Source organism: Pinus tabuliformis, chromosome 6, assembly GCF_031772625.1.
Source record: "Pinus tabuliformis cultivar Carrire ecotype Pingquan chromosome 6, CPIR1, whole genome shotgun sequence".
Lineage (NCBI taxonomy): Eukaryota > Viridiplantae > Streptophyta > Pinopsida > Pinales > Pinaceae > Pinus > Pinus tabuliformis.
This window is the reverse complement of record NC_142292.1, coordinates 1,487,304,011-1,487,320,085: the sequence shown is the minus strand read 5'-3', so window position 1 is coordinate 1,487,320,085 and position 16,075 is coordinate 1,487,304,011. Positions and strand designations below refer to the sequence as shown.

At 35.5% G+C, this 16,075-nt stretch overlaps 1 pseudogene; it reads left to right on the top strand.

Moving 5' to 3' along the window:
• Positions 1 to 5,013: 5,013 nt before the first annotated feature.
• Positions 5,014 to 6,186, top strand: LOC149264260 (serine/arginine-rich splicing factor SR30 pseudogene; annotated as a pseudogene).
• The last annotated feature ends 9,889 nt before the right edge of the window (positions 6,187 to 16,075 follow it).

The window sequence follows — 16,075 nt, the reverse complement described above, 5'->3', positions numbered from 1 at the left end:
TCATTTAAAGAAATGGCAAAAACTAAGAGTCCAGGCCCTAATGGTTGGCGAGTAGAGCTTTATATTTCTTTCTTCGACAATATGGGGCCTAATTTTTTGCAAATGGTGGAAGAATCGAGGGTGAATGGTCTTATCATAGGTGCCATCAACGCAACCTTCCTAGTTTTAATTAAAAAAAATCAAATTTTATAAGCTTTTTTGAATTTAGGCCTATCTCTCTTTATAATTCTTCTTATAAATTGATATAAAAAATTATAGCTAATAGAGTCAAAAATATCATTTGTCCCCATATATGTCCGAAACAATTTGGATTTCTACCTGACAAGAGAATACAAGACGTTGTTGCGATCGCATAAGAGTGTATCCATTTGATCAAATTGACTAAAAAAAATCTTGCCTTATGAAAATTGATCTCTTGTGGGCATATGATCTAGTGGACTACGATTTTCTTCACCTCATCCTACACAAAATCGGCTTCGCTCATCAACGCATTAGATGGATAATGGCATGTGTGACTTCAACTTCTATGGTTGTCTTAATTAATGGATTTTCCATATATTTTGTCAAAATCTCCAGGGGTCTAAGACAAGGATGTTTTCTTTCACAACTCCTTTTCATATTGGTTATGGACTCACTCAGTAGATTTTTTAGCAAAGTAAAAACTCTTGGAGTCATATTTGGCTGCATAGTCTCTTCCACGACTTCTACAACACATATTCTCTTTGTGGATGGTGCCTTGTGCTTCGGAGATACCAAATTCTTAGAATGGGAAGCTTTGTATCAAATTTTGTCTAAATTTGGAAGAGTCTCAGGCTTGATAATTAACAAGGATAAATCTAAGCTAATAATCTGGGGTAAAATCTGTCCTTTTGCCTTCGGGTTTCAAATACTTAGGTTGCTCACTCAAACCTTGCAATTATCTTATTCAGGACTGGGATTGGTTGATCCATAAAATTTAGAAAAATCTCTTTATATGGGACCACACATGGCTAACCCTCGAAGGTAGAGTGAACATGATTAAATCAATTCTATAAGGAACTTTTGTGTATTGGATTCGTTTTTTCCTTCTTCCTACAACAATCATTCTCAAAATGAACACAATCATCACCAAGTTCCTATGGTCGGGAGCTATAGGGGGGGGGGGGCGGATTTGACCTCATAAAGCTAGACTCCCTTACTCATCCTCAAGATTCGAGTGGTTGGGGCCTTGGGGACACGAAACAATTTAATTTGGCACCCCTTTCTCGTAATATTTGTAGGGATTTTAATGCTAAGGGTATGTGGTGTGATATTATCTGTGTAAAATACTTGCAACAACAATCTTTGGAGGATTGGGTCGCTAATGGTGCACCTACAAAATGTAGGATCTCATATATATGGAGTAGTTGTATGTCAGCAAAAACATGGCTTTGTCGTAATCTGAAGTTGCAAGTTGGTAATGGTGCTAATATCCATTTAGGGGTGGATAAGATCAAGGGATTTAATGGTAACCATATTCTCTCCACTCAAATATTAATCACTCTACACCATTTGGGATTTCCTTTTTTAGCAGATTTGATAAATCGGCTCCCTTAGGAGTGCCTTTTTCCTTCTTGGCCACACTCATGGGATTTGAGCCTTAATGTTGTCTATGAATGTGGATGGGAGTCATATAGACTTAAACTTATTGAGGCAAGTATTAAACTAAAAGGCAACCATGATTTCCTTGCTTGGGGTGGGCGAGCTACTAGAGACACCATTGCAGTCAAGGAAATTTATTCATATATTTTAGGATCTCCTTCTCCTAGCCCATATGATGAATAGATATTTCCTATGTGGAAATGGAAATCCCCCTTGAAGAGTAAATGTTTTCCCTAGTTATCCTTCTTTAACTATATTCTCACATGGGAGAACTTGATGAAAAGAGGTATTCAGGGTTCGGGCTGCTACCTTTTCTTCCAATCAACATTTGAGGACGTTTTTCATTTTTTCTTGGATTTCCCTTTTGCAAAGGCCATTTTTGACCATGTAGTGGAACTCCTGCAACTTTAGATTGATAGGCTATGGACCTCTATCTATGAATGTGTGATGTATTGGACCACGAAACATAGATCATATAAAGGAATCCCTTTGTATGTTCTATGGGGGATCTAGGATTCTAGGCATTCCTCTATTTTCCAAAATTGGCTTCATGACTAGCATTCTACATGTGTCAAAATTATTGGATCTTTTTTGGTGACTGGCCATTGGATCCCAATGTCTCCTTGACGGTCAATTATATTTCGGAATTTGGGATTTTTTTTTCATTTTGGCTTCTTTGATGGAGACTTCGTTGAGTTACTCTATGGCTATGGAGCCCTTAACAAACTCTGCCCCAATAAGGAAATTTATTTCTTTTGGAATGGTGGGGGTGGCACAAATTTTCGAGTAGAGATCATTGCACTGTGGGGCCTACTTCAGAATGTTCCCTGGCTTATTATCAATTCCATTAAGATAGCTAAAGATTCTAAAGTCGTCATCAATTGGCTGTAGGCCATAACTCTCTTAAGGTTCCTCTACTTCACCACTGGATGGCTAACATTGCTATTCTCTGTTTCTCCTTTGAGGACTTATATTTCCTCCATGTGTACAAGAAATGTGGTTGTGCACACTCTGTCCAAACGTGGAATCTCCCTCCTTCCTGGTAGAATGTTTTTTGAGAACTTGGTTGATGATACCATTCTTCATTCAGGCTCCTTTGAGCTCTGAAGGCCCTTGGTTTCCCTAGGGACTGTCACACACTTGACTCTATATTCTCCCTTGGTTGGATTTGACATGGATGTTATTATTGTTTTTTCATAGATTTCTTTGGTTCTCCCTTATTTGCTTTGTTTTTTCTGCTCTCGATATCTCTTATTTTTTATTTCCCTTCTATTAGGAATTATCTACATTTTCTGATTATGTATCTTCACATTTTCTTAATGATAAAAGACGCTTTTTTGCCTCTAAAAAAAACCAACGTGGCAGAGGTGCTTATGATGGCATTCGGTCAATGATAAAAGACACTTTTTTTCCTCTAAAAAAAAAACTATCGTGGCGGAGGTGCTTATGATGACATTCGGTCAAGTGGTTAAAGTGGTACAATGTTGGATACAAGATGTCCGATGGTCAAGAGAGATAAATTGTTTGAACTCTATTGACTCGCAACTTTTGGGATATTATTAGAATCTACAATAGACATAAATATGCTCGAGGAAATTTATAGGCGGATAAACAATTCATTTCAAAATATCGGTCCACATAAAGTATTTTTTTTTGAAGATGCGTAGCTTATTTTTTGGTGCCTATAGGCCATATAGAATGTTCACCACCAATATTACAGTGACAAATTGATATTTAGTGGACATTTCTTTTTCAATATATTTTTAATTGCCATGAACCCAAAAATAGAATGATGAAAGACCAATGAGAATTGAGTGAAGCTCATATGCCTTGTTTTCCCAAAATGATCACAGTGATGCATGATCAAACTTGCTTTGTTGGTAGTTTCAATGATTAAATAAATTACAGGTTTCATTTTTCTATAAGCTGAATTCAACTTGGGTTGATTGTCATTTTTTAAAAGGTGTCTATGATATAAAGCTATTTATTATGAGTTTAATAAAGTTTATTCACTGAAGAGTGCACAAATTCGACCAGATATGGATGGAAGATTAAGGTCATGGTCTATAAGCGTGTCTGTTCAAATCCCCTTTCAATGTGAAACACATAGATTATTTAATCTAGATGGCCAAGTATTCTAACGCTCGAGTTCTCATCTTGGGTGAGGGCATTGGTTCAAATGCCGCTTTTCCTTTATTTTTGCTAAACTGTGATTCAAAATGGAAAAATAACTGTGATGCCTCACTCGTTCTCCAATAATGAAATAAAAAATAACTATGATACCTTTTGTTCTCCAATAATCAAACAAACCTTTTGTTCTCCAATAGTCAAATATTCATACAAGGGCATTTTGTCTAGTGGTATGATTCTCAATTTGGCTCGCATGAACAAGCTATTGGAAATAATATTAGTTTGTTATACAAAGTAAGATGATCTATTATTACAAATTTTCAAGCCAAACATAAAAAATTATCTATAAATAAAAATATAATGATAAATTTAGATTCATGATTTCTCGACTTTGCATAGCTTCCCATTAAAATTTAGTGAAAAACTATTAGTAGAGACAAAAATGTGTAAATAGAATTTTTTTTTTTTTTTTTTTATATATAAATATCATATTATAAATTTAAATTTACATTAAAACTAATAAAAATACAATAAGTTGTTACCTCTAGTTTTTGAATAACCTTTTCTTTAATAAAAATATTATGAAACACCTAAATTCATTTTAAAGATAAAAACATATTTATAATTCTTAATTTTATAATTAAAATAATAATTTAAATCGTAAAAACTTTTATTTTATAATTTTTAAAAATTGACAAAAAAAAAATAATCCAGTGAAAAAAGAAAAAGAAAAAGTGATGTTAGAGGTCTAGAGTTCCACTTTGATTGAAAATGATATTGATAAATTTAAAAAAATTATTTTAACCATATCATTCTCAATCAAACTGGAACTCACAACAACCTAGTTAAATTAAAAAAAAATTGGAAGGGTCAGTGATTGGAACCTCCCAACAAAGCCCTAATTATTTCTTTGAACATCTCAAGTTTTGACCCTCCAAATTTACGTATATATTGTGTATGCATATTGAGTTTTGCCAATAAAACCCTTGTCCATTCGTTCACAACATTCAGATTCGTCTCCTCATCTCTGTATCTTCATCATTTCATACCCTTGTTGATTACTCTCAGAATACTATTTTATGGGCACACCTCTAGGCTCTTTAGGGTTTATGGTTTGTGGTGACAGAGAATCCATCGAAGTCCCTACTCGTTGTGCTTCTGGACGCTCACAGAGTTCGCTCAGGTCGCATCTCCCAACTCTTTACTCGAACTCGTCTGTTGTTTTTAAGCAAAAATTACCAGGTATTTGTTTGATTCGTGACAATGAGTAGCCGTGTAACTCGAACATTATATGTTGGGAATCTACCTGGCGATATTAGGGAAAGGGAAGTTGAAGACCTATTTTACAAGTATGGACTTATTGTTGATATTGATCTGAAGATTCCTCCCAGGACTCCAGCTTATTGTTTTATTGAGTTTGAGGATGCTCGTGACGTAGAGGATGCTATTCGTGGTCGTGATGCGTATAATTTTGATGGCAATCGTTTACGAGTCGAGCTTAACCATGGTGGTCGGAGACAATCTTCAACTAATGATCGTTATAGTAGTTACAGCAGCGCTGGGGGGCGCAGTGGAGGAGTATCTCGGTGATCTGAATATCGCGTCATTGATACTGGCCTACCATCATCGGCGCCATGGCAGGATCTAAAGGACCATATGCGAGGAGCTGGCGATGTTGGTTTTTCTCGAGTCTCTCGTGACAGCAGTTGTACAACGGAAATAGTTAACCAGCCATATATTGGGTATTTAATGCTCTCAGAGCAGCACACCACTTAACCCGATAACACGGGAGCGGGCAAATTCGGCATTAAATAATATTTGCCCGCTCCCATGTTATCGGGCTAAGTGGCGTGCTGCTCTGAGGGCATTAAATAACCAATATATCGCTGGTTAGCTCCAGCCGTGGTACAACTGGGATTGTGGACTACACGAACTACAATGACATGAAATATTCTATCAGAAAGCTTGATGACTCTGAATTCAGGAATGCATTTTCTCGGGGTTATATCCGGGTGAAGGCGTATGTATCCAAGAGAAGCATTTCAAGGAGCCCCAGCCGCAGTCACGGCCATAGTAGTAGTCGTTCTGTGTCACGGAGTCGCAGTCAGAGCCGAAACAGAAGCAGAAGCAGGAGCCTTATTGGCAGCAGGAGCTGTAGTAGGAGCCGCAGCAAGTCTCCAAAGCACAAAGCACCACCTCGTTCAATGTCTCCATCTCAGCCTCGCCCTCTTCCTAGACGCCATTCTCTATCTAGATCACTATCAAGGTCCAGAACCCCTCAGCGTTTGGCAACGTCATATAAACCTCGAACTCAGAGTCTGCAGCCTCATTCAGAACCCCAGCCCTAGCAGGAGCCGCAGCGAATCCTATTCTCGTTCACCTGCAGTTAAATCAGCGCGAAGTCTGTCTCCACCTCCCCCGAGATGGTTAAACTAAATACTATACACAATTTTTTTTGGGAAAGTTAGTGGGAGACGGGCCTGGAATTTGACGTCTTACAAGTCGTATTTAGCATTTCAAAACGTATTTGACGGTTATCGAAAATTTTCCCGTGTGAGATTTGACCTATCTTGTAGAGGAGCAACCCGTCAAAATGACGTCAAGTTTAGAATTGAAGCAGTCAAAATATATAATAGAATACATCCTTTACAGGTGCAATTTCGTGAATTCTAAATAAGTTTGTGAGTTCATCTACAGTGATTAAGGGCTTTGCAATAAATTTTGTCAGATAACCAGCAGTGATTACAAACACAGAAAATTAAACAATAAGCAGTTTATCTCAATATTACCTGCTAAAAGTAGCACCTTTGGACAATGTCACATGATAAGGGGAACTAACCCATTGAAGCCTAAAGAGAAAATAGTAAATAATGTAACCTATGGGCGAAATTGGTACTATAGACTAAGGAATGTGTGTTTTCCTGAAAAATGCAAACAATGGTGAACTCATTTCTGGGCGAAATTGGTAATATAGACTAAGGAATGTGTGTTTTCCTGAAAAATGCAAACAATGGTGAACTCATTTGCTTGCAGTGTCTCGGAAGGAATTACAACAAAAGTGTTGACACGGTATCTGTAAAAATGGAGAAGATTGTTGCCGTGCTAGTACACTAAACTAAGGTATTCTCCATGCTTTGTCCCAAGAGGAAAGCATCTCTCTCCAATATTAATTTTGAATTTAATGAACTCCCCCTCTCCTCCCAACCTACTGCTTTTGAGAATAAACCATTCATGGAGTCCATGTTGTTTTTAATTCGCAGTTTGTTGCAAACCATTATACTTAAATTGAAATTGAGTGTCCTTTTGGGGATATTTACAAGGCGTTGATCTACTTGATGGGATAAAGGTCAATGACGATAGCAAGAACAATCATGAATATGAACATTCCGATTGGTAGATCCATCTCTTACCAGGTATTTTACACTTTTGCCCTTTTCAAGGTTTTTCGTATAATTTGTAAATTTTGACATATTCATTTAAATTAAGAATTTGAACTTATTTTCACATAAATTCATACATTTTGTATTGTTATTCGTGAAAAAATTAATTGCTTTTAAAGTTGCGTGGGATTTAAACGCTGAATCTTAGATTGGTTTTAATTTTTATTTGTATGAAATTTGAGTTTATTATTAGTGATCATGTTAGTTAAACTCAGTTAAATTAGGTATATGTTATTTGGCCTCTTCCCAAGGCGGGGAGGCAAAAGAATAAGTTATAATTATTTATTTGTTTCAAATTTTCAAATGTTAAATGCTACTTAAACTAATGCTGACATTAGTGGAGGGCATTAAATGTTGATCAGGAATATGGTTGTATAGAAATATAGAAATATACTATGTGTGATCATTTTCTTCACAACACGCAGGCGAGAACATTGTCATGCCATGACCATAGCATGTCACTAGCTATACCACATGGAAGTTTTACAGTGAAACATGGCCTTGTACAATTGCCACCTGTGCCACTTGTGAAGCCATGTACAACTGCCACCTATGAAGCCATGCAAGGAAACTTCCTCTATTCAAGAAGAATTGGATTTCTCCACGAAGTTACCGGCAATCCTTCTATGGTAAGGGTGAACAGAATCATTGGATTTCTTCATGAATTTCCTGGAAGTCCTTCTGAGGTAAGGGTGAAGCTTTGTATGAGATGAAATATAGTTCAAAATGAAATTCCCTCCGCTTTCAGTTTACTTGATGCTTTGATCCCTTGTTATCTGGTTATATGAAGACTAGTAAGAAAATTATGAGATAACTAGCTCTCTTACCTATTTTTCACAGATACTTCTAGCGTTTTCTTGATGCCTTGATGCCTTGTTCTCTGGTTATATGAAGACCATGTATCCTGAAAAGTGCGAGGCAACTTCTGGTGTCTAGAGAATACTAGCTTCTAGTGTATGGAGAATACCAGCTTCGGATAAGAGTCTATTGTCTTCTAGTCCAAACTCGACCCTCCCACATACATGGGGAGCTCCATTCTCCATAGTAACTAATTTCACCGACATTAATCGTAGTTTCCTCATTAAAAGACACAAATGAACACTGAGGAACAACAGTTGCACTACTAGTTATCCCATTGCGATTAATATAACCTCTTCCCTACACTCTCACACACATAAGATGCCAACATGAATGTAGAAACAAGTATCAAAATACCAAATGCAATGTCTATTCCATACCCTAACCGTATTTTACTCACATTCTCTTCATCAATGAAGCTACTATTGTTGCTCATCTATGTTATTATATTTTGGAACTGCAAGCTCTCTTTTGAACGTGAAGTTTTCCCTTTAATATTCATAGAAAAATAATCAGTATCACCATGGGCATCCGCCATTGATGAAATCATACATTCCAACATGGGCATCTGCCATTGATGAAACTTTACATTCCAACAACCTCGGACTGTAGGTTAACAGTATGTGGAAATTGGAATCTAGTGTGAAGGCATGGTTGTCTTTTCTTGCTTCAAGCTCCAGCCATGGGTCACCCACTCCCCTAGGGATATCTTTAAGGCTCGATGAGACGAAGCGTAGAAGGCCATGAAGTTGAAACTAGTTCACCTGCAGTGCGCAGTTGGATTATCCTTCTGCCTCCTGTATTGACATATTGACATATTAGCAGACATATTACCATGATACAATGTTAGGTGGCATGGTTTACACTCTGCATGTTATGTTATGGAGAAGGAGGTGAGGCACGTGGCTCTCATGGGAGGGCCCACATGGTCCATGTAGGTCTTTTTTTTTTGAATCACTTTAATGACTTTGTGGACCTTAACTTTCAACTAATTCTTATTGCTGCAAAGTTGGCTCGGTATCGCTTACAATATGGAACATCTTTATATCAATTGCCAAGGGCTTCATGAAAGGAAGGAAATAAAGCTTGGTGCAACAAATCTTGGTACAGGTACAAAGCCAACAAGTGATCATGAAAGGAGAAAGGAAATATTTTTATGGTACTGGTTATGCTTCTTTATCTTTCCTTTATGACTATTACTTATATACCTAAAGATATGCTTACTTTAACTGCTTAGAAGTAGTGATTACATAGATAAAATGGCATAAATATCATTGACATACAATGTTATAACTAGTAGATAAGGGTTACAATAGTTGTGAACTAGTAAGCATCATTAATCATACTGGATGTGTGCAGTGTGTTTTCATTAATCCAGCCCTGTTGGAACCCTATGGTTTGACTCTCATTGAGGTAGCTTGACCAACCTTTGTTTTTTATTATGGTCTTCAAGATAAAACATTTTCAAGACTGCAACTCTATTTAGAAGAAAATATACCAGTCATAGAACAAGTCTTTCATAAATCACACACTTAAATGAAAAAGAAATGATGTTCTTTTAAATCCAGAAGATACATATGTATCAAGTTTTAATATTATGACCATTATGTTTAGTTCTGGAGTATTTTGAGTAGAAGCATTCAATATATATATTAGCTCTCAAGATACATTACATAGTTTACATGCATAGATGCCACCATTAACCAACCCTTGATATTATAATGTAACTTTCAATTATAAATAACATTAATCGGAGAGTAAATCAACCATTGATCTAAAACTAAATTTGATTTTGTAGTAGGATACGAGTCTTGTATGGTGTATAGGCTGGCAGAAGAGTGGACAACAAGCAACGGATAGCTCAAAAATGACAATATTGGGAGGTTAATTGGCATGCCCATTTCTCCCCTTGCTCTAATTTGTTTCCTCATCCCACTAGAGGGATTCAATGTTGAATTTCTATGCCAATGCTCTTTATTTCATAGATCTTGGTTGTGTCATTGTTGGTGGATGCAATGTTATAACTTATAAGCTAACCAATCTGTATTTTTGTTTTGTTTTTTGACCACGTGTTGTAGTGGACAACCTTCTTTGGTTCTGTAAATTGACTAAATGGTTGTTTTTAGAGAATCCTTATTATGCTCTAGTCATCTACTTTGAGATATATGTGATAATTTAGTACGGTTAAATTTATTTACTGTGTAAGAAGTTTTAGCGGAGTGATAACTTATTTTCATTCTTTCTTGAAACAAATATATAATGACCTTTTCCCAATTCTTTATATTCATTGCCAGTTCACTTAATGTGAACTTCATAGTCTCTCTTGTAGAATCATAGTTAGGATGTCAGATCAAACAATTGAATGTTTTAATTTGATAAACTGCAATTAAACAATCAACATATGTTTGTCTAGTAAAATGTCTAAAACTATGTTTCTTTTTTGGTTATTATTTTATTTTTAATATTTTTGTTTTTGGTATAAAATAATTATATTATTGTAACCTGTATAGCTAAAAATATTTACATCGCGCCCAGCTTCTAAGGCTTTAGAGGGTCACCTCATTCTTAAATTTTGACATCCTTCTTTCTGAAGGTTTGACTTTGAATCCCATAATATCTGGAGTACTTTTGATATGCCAAAGATTTGAATGTTCAAAAGAAAATGCTGCCACTGTAGGGCGACACTTTGAAAACCATGCCTGAGTTTTGGACTAATTTAACATTAATCCCAAATGAAAATAAATCATTTGACTTGTAGTGTTGACTTTTAGGCTAAAATGAGTGACTCTGACTTTGACACAGTTCATCTCCAAAATTAACACTCCTCTCAACTACCTGGGCTAGGCCTAATTGAAAATAAACACACTCATACACTTTGTTTGTAGTCTTACCTTAACATTGTCGACACCACCTTTTCCATGGCTAACCAAACACCCAATAAATATGGAATCAAGAACTCACGGGGTTAGAAAGAGAAGAATTTGGGTTCTGTTTCAGGTGGTGGATTGCTACCCTACCATTAAGGATAATTCAAATATGGTTGCAGGCACTATTGAATTCCCAGGAACAAGCTCCAACTCGATCTTTGTAGAAGAAATGGGAGCTGACTTGAAAGGAAAGACCTAGGTGCATGAGATCTTTAGCCAAGCTGGGCTAGCCAAACCACCTCCTAGTTTACTTTGCTAGCTTCAGTTGCGTTCTGTTGTTACTTTTTAGTATTGATGTTTCTATAGTATAGGGATTTTTTGCAAAAGGTCTTAGGTTATAACAGATACACTTGGACTTTCCTAGACAACATAGTGTTTAGCTTTAAACGTTGTCCTAGGCCTAGTTTCCGCTTTGACAGGCCCCTGACAGCCATGAATGTAACCATTTTTCTAAGATATTAATACAAGAGTATACTAGATTACAAAAGAAACCCCAGAAAAATGGAACCCTAATCTCAACTCTGTTAGATACATCTGTTAGATTTGGGTTTAGAAAGAAGCTCTAGCAGACACTTGATCCATTAATAGTGCAGCCAAAAGTGGGACATTTGTTCTGCAATAATGATAAGGAATGATTGCCACACAAGGCTTCATAAAAACACTTCAAAACTTGAACATTTAGTATTGAAGCAAAGATTAGAGGTTATATATTTTTGTTAATGATATGGGGATGATAAATTCTATTTTTATGTGATAGACTTGTTCTGCTGGCAACATTTCATCTCCTGGATTCATTTTATATACTGCATTAACACTTCTAGAAACAATTCCTATGATTCAGTCTAGTGGAATCAAAGTGTCTTAGGGCTTACTCTTTATAGACTAGGGCTTGTCTCTTAAGGCTAGTTTCCGAAGAGATCTTCTTCTCCGCAATGGAAGTAGGGAAAATTGATTACAGCTGGGGTTTAGAAGGTCTCATAAAAAGCATGAAAAATTTGAGAGTTATTGACCACTTAAAAACAAACTTCGTGCCCAATAGGTTGTCATACCCACTAGTCCACATATCAACATACATGTTTCCTCAAAGCTACTTATATAACATATCCACTTATATCCACTTCTTACTCTTCATACTCTTAATACCGTAAAAAGACAATAGCTACAATACAGACACGCTGCACATGATGGTTTAAATGGAATGGAATCAGAACATCTAGAACTTAGATTTAGATTTCTATGCTTTAGTTAAAGCCTTAGTCTTCTGGACTTGGCCCAAGGCCATATAGATTTTGGTGGTACTAACTAGCTCTAGAGACAAGCCATAGAGTGAAGCTAGAGTGTAAGCTTTAGCCCTTAGTTAGTTATTTAAGCTACTATTAGCCTGAGGACTGCCTTAATCTCCATGCACTACATACTTACATACGGTAAATAGTATTAGTCTTTTACTAGCCCTATAGTAGTCCCTAGTCCCTTTCTAGTTAGAATTATAGTGGAAAAACAATTTTTCTTAATGCTTACCAACTATGGACTAAGCTTTGTCTCTTTAGGGGCACAAAAGTAGGAATTTTTTCCATTGCATGTAGCCTTTCCAATTGACAGAAACATAAACTAACTGCATTGAAATTGTAAGAAACTAATTATAACTATCTCTTTAGGAACACGAAAGTATGAATTTCTAGAATTTCTGCCATTAGATGTAGCCTTTCCGATTGATAGAAATAGAAACTAACTAGATTGAAACTGTAAGAAACTAACTATAACTATAACTATAAGAAACTAACTATGATTGTAACTGACCAACCCACTCAACCACCCGCTCCCTACCTTCCTCCCTGCCTAAGGTAGGGACTAGATGCTATGCAACCCATCTTGTTTAAATAGAAGCTTGAGGTTTATGATGGATTTCATGTTTGCCAAATGACATTTACATGTATTATTAATTCTAATAAACAATCTCTAATTAGTAACATAACCTAATAGTTTTGAATTTGAGCACATTTTAAAAAGGATTCCAAGCCAAGCTTTTCAAAACAATGTGATCTGGTGTGTGACTTGGTTGTCGACAAACTCCTAGCGCCTTAACATTGAAAATTTACCTCACAAACATAGTTATACATAGATGACATCAACAACATGCAAGATCTGTTTTGCATTAATGAAAATGACTTGTCCCTTATCAAGAATTAGCATATGCCACGTTGATTCCCCTCACGAACTTTGTGTGTATTCGACCAAGCAATCATGTGTTGTATTTGATGCAATTATTACAACTACCTTCTCCATAATGAAACCCTAACATACTCTCATTATCCATATCACATATCGAATATGGTTATCTCTTTGTGGTTAGATTAATTTGGCTTTTGACTTTCTATTAATTTCGGTAAATATTTTGTTGTGCAAGCTTCGCAGGATTCAGAGTGAAACCTGAATAATTGCTTGGTTGGATATTATGTCTCTATTATGTTCTGCGAATGGGTCTTCTGTTCGATACATGCCTGCTCGAGTCAAACCAAAGTCAAAATGTAAGGGTCGGATCCAGGGCATGAATCTAGAGAGGGTAGCTTACCCTAACCGTAGCTTACCACTTATCAACTCTCTTGCAAACAACTACACAAGGTATATCGCTTGCTCGACTAAAAGGAGGGCAGGGAAGATACCATTTATATTTCCTCATATTTCTTCCCGCATGTAGAATTCCAAATCTGGAATGCTTATATGTAGGTCGGTTGTGCTCACCCTAGTAAGACGCCCCTTGTGTATAATTTTGCATGGGACACCTAGAAGCTTTGCTCTGTATAGTTCTGATTTTGACAGTATTGATAACAATCTCTCACGAACGTGTCTTCAAAATTTATGCCCTTCTTTCTGTTTGCATAAATACACACATTGAAAAATTCTAAACCAGTTATAAATAATAATTTTCTGGCGTAGATGCTTCTCTTCTCTTACATGTTGAGAGAATTTAAGAGCCCGCGCTTTGGCAACATTGTGAAATATGAAAGAAGCTAATCTTGTACCTCATTAATTTTTTCCTCAAATTTTTTTATCATTATAAATATCTAAAATATCATTATAATTTTTTTTATTGAGGGTATGACATTGTTTTTATCATTTTCATTTTACTATTATTTAAATACTAAGTTTTAAAATATAGAATAATCTTTCAATAAGTTTTTTTTAATAATAATATCACATTGATTTTATAATCTATATAAAACTAGCACAATCATGTTTAATTAATTAAATGTGGTTGATATACATTGAAATCTTTATTTGTAACTACACACAAGCTATTAATAAATATATAATAATAAAAATAATATTATAAAAAAAGCTGTTACAATACAAAAAAAACTATTACATCCTACACAAATTATTACATCCCACACGTCTTGAAGTATGTGGACCCAACATATGAAATATAATTACTTATACTATATTATATTTTTCATTAGAAGTTACGATATTTAAATGAGTTCATGATGCATTAGCGACTTCGCCACATAGCCTTCTCTTTGATACAGTTTATAGAAAAACAGGTGTATAAAAAGCATTTGATAATACTTTATATTAGATAAAATAAATATGCTTAGGATTATTCTAATTGAATTTTTCCGTATGATGAAATTAATGTATTTCAATTATTTAGATATTTTAAAATAAAAATATTAATTTTTTTTATATAAAATATAAATATATATTTATTAAAAGTCAACCATGGTCGATCTTGGTCAAACATGGCCGAATATCGCACATTGACAAAGATTGTCTCGATGAAAATCAATCATGGTCAACCATGGTCCAATGTCGCATTGTGACAAAGGTTGTCTCGATATGTAAATCTACCATGGTCTTGAATGTCCCATTGTGGCAAAAATTGTCTCCATATGAAAATCATGGACAATCATGGTTAACCATGGTGAGCCATAGTTGATTATGGTTAACCATGTTTTATAGAATGAAACATGGTCAATCATGTTCAACCATGTTTATTTTAGCCTTTATAATATCGATCCCTTGGGTTTATAATATCAATCATTGCTAATCATGGTCAATCATAGCCAACTATGATCAACCATGGTTGAATGTCGCATTGTAACAAAAATTGTCTCCATATGAAAATCATGGACAATCATGGGCAATCATGGGCAATCATGGTCAACCATGGTCCAACATCACATTGCAACAAATATTGTCTCGATATGAAAATCAACCATGGTAAACAATGGTCTAACATTGCATTGTGACAAATATTATATCGATGTGAAAATCAACCATGGTCAACCATGGTCTAACGTCGCACTGTGATAATAATTGTCTCAATGTGAAAATCAATCATGGTCAACCATGTGTTTATAATATTTATCTTAGGGTTTATAATATTTGTCCCTTGGGTTCAATATTATCCCCTTGGGTTCATAATCCGTTAGGATTCTAGAATTAATCCCTTGGGTTTATAATATTAATCCCTTGGTTTTGTTGTTCCTTTAGGTTTATAATATCGAGCATGGTCAAGCTAGGTCAATCATAGCCAGTCATGGTCAACCATGGTCTTGAATGGTGCACTGTGAAAAAAATGTCTCCATATGAAAATCTAACAAGGTTTCCATCATTGAACGTTGCATTCTAACAAAGATTGTCTTGATATGAAAATCAACCATTCTCAACCATGGTCTAATGTTGCATTGTGACAAAGATTATCTCGATATGTAAATCAACCACGGTCAATTATGGTCTAACGTCACATTATGATAATAATTGTCTCAATGTGAAAATCAACCATGGTGAACCATGTGATTATAATATTCATCTTAGGCTTTATATGCCTTGGGTTTTTAATATTTGTCCCTTGGGTTTAATAGTATTCCCTTTGATTCATAATCCCTTTGCATTTTAGTATTAAGCCATTGGGTTTATAATACCAATCACGGTTAATATTGGTCAATCATAGCTAACCATCATCAACCATGGTCAACCATGGATGAATGTCGCATTGTGACATAAATTGTCTCCTTATGAAAATCATGGAAAATCATAATCAACCATGGTCCAACATCACATTGTGACAAAGGTTATCTCAATATGTAAATCAACCAT